This window comes from Solanum verrucosum, unplaced genomic scaffold, assembly GCF_900185275.1.
Source record: "Solanum verrucosum unplaced genomic scaffold, falcon-dt-bn FXZP01000855.1, whole genome shotgun sequence".
NCBI classification, from domain to species: Eukaryota; Viridiplantae; Streptophyta; class Magnoliopsida; order Solanales; family Solanaceae; genus Solanum; species Solanum verrucosum.
In genome coordinates, this window is record NW_026019801.1 from 1 (window position 1) to 1,964 (window position 1,964).

General features: G+C 34.2%; 1 pseudogene; it reads right to left on the reverse strand.

The window, feature by feature from the left end:
- Positions 1-8: 8 nt before the first annotated feature.
- Positions 9-1,626, reverse strand: LOC125812555 (acetyl-coenzyme A carboxylase carboxyl transferase subunit beta, chloroplastic-like; annotated as a pseudogene).
- Positions 1,627-1,964: the final 338 nt, after the last annotated feature.

Here is a 1,964-nt window from a genome sequence, read left to right on the forward strand (position 1 = left end):
TATTCAGCTGCTTGTGAACCTTCGGGTACTGTTTTATTCAATGTTTGTTCAATTACTCTTTTACCTGCAAATGCAATGTAGGCATTGGGTTCGGCAATAATGATATCCCCCATACCAAAACTAGCTGTCCACCAGTTGTCGGAGATGTAAGGATTGATACATAAAATAATTTTTATTTAATTGATAATCATATAAAGCAGACGATATTTTAGCCATTGCATCAAGCTCAAACTTCCTTCCTGCATGCGCCCCCCCAGAAGCACACATATAATAAGAGGTAAATTTTGATTGGCAGCGGTTCATCAAACGGGTGATTTTCTCTCCGACTACGGATCCCATACTACCCCCATAAACTGAAAATCCATAACCCCAATTGCTACGGGAATGCCGTTTAGTTGGCCTATGCCTGTTTGAACAGCCTCGGTTAATCCTGTCTTCTTTGATAAGAATCAATACGATCTTTATAAGGCTCCTCCTCCGAATGAAATTCAATGGGATCCAGCGAGACCATGTCTTCATCCATAGGATCCCAAGTACCCGGATCGATCAAAAGTTCAATTCTATCCGAACTACTCATTTTCAAATGATATCCACATTGTTCACAAATATTCATTTTTGATTTCAAAAATTTCTTATAATTTAATCCATAACAATTTTCGCATTGAACCCACAAATGCTTGTATTTTGAGTTACCTCGAGATCATTAGAACTTTCTCTTATAGTTAAATCACTGCCCTTTGTGCGAGTTCGTCTACTGGAACCCTCGTTTTCACTACTATTTAGACTTTCACCACTACAAATGGCCCTATAAATGTAACTGTCACCGTAACTCTCACTACCACTTATAATGGAAGTATCTATACAGATTTGAGACTGAAGATAATTATCAATGCAACTATTAATGTGATTATTCCAACTATATTGAGTATCATACATGTAAGACATGTAAGAATTATAGTAGGGATCTTCGCCCCTAAATCCATTATTCAGATAACTCGAGTTTCGATAACTAGAAAAAGAACTTTCTAGTTCACTCAGAAAAGAATGATCGTTGTCAACCTCAAAAATCTGATTTTCAATATCAAAATAGATGGAATAACTGTCTCCATTCCTATCACTAACTAAAAAGTGTCATCAGAGATGAAATTCCAAATGTCTTTAACGCCGAATAAATAATCAACATTACTGCAACTATGAATGTTTTTCATTTTTCGATTTGGATCTTCACTGGTATTTTCAATAGGACCAAGACTGCCCATTGATTTATTTAGCCCACACCTGCGTTCGAACTCCTTCTTAAACAACATCGAATTAAACCACCATCTTTCCATAGAGTTTTCTTGCCCCCTATTTGCATGAAAATACAATAGATGAATAGTCATTCGCTATAAAATTATTTATTTGAATATCTTATTTCCTATCAGACTAAGCATAGAAATCCAATCACTAGGATTATTAACTAATACGGATTGTGAGTATTCAAAAAAAGTTCTGAATCTGGGGGAACACTTCACTATATATTAATATGTTGGAACCCCCTTTTATTATTAAAAAATAATAGAATTTTTGATAAAGGGCGGCTTCTCCTATGTCGTGTCAAATTCGCATCGAAAAAAAGAGATTTGTCCTCTCCTATAAAAATAAAAAAAATGAAAAATCTAATTAAAAATCTAACAATAAACTAATCTAACAATCTAAAATCTAATAATAATAAATTTAAGGTTCTATTTCAACACGGAACAAAGGGGACAATAACAGGCTGGGTAGAAAGAGTTGTAATACTTGGCTTGATTCAGGGAAACTACAAACTACAGGATAGAAAAGAATATACCAATCCTAAGGATCCGTAGGATTAATGGATCCAGACAACAATAGAAAGATTTGAGGGAGGATTTATTTAGTTTTCTAGATTTTGTATTTCAAAATCTTGATCAAAATAATGCAATAGAATCTTAGTTGTATTC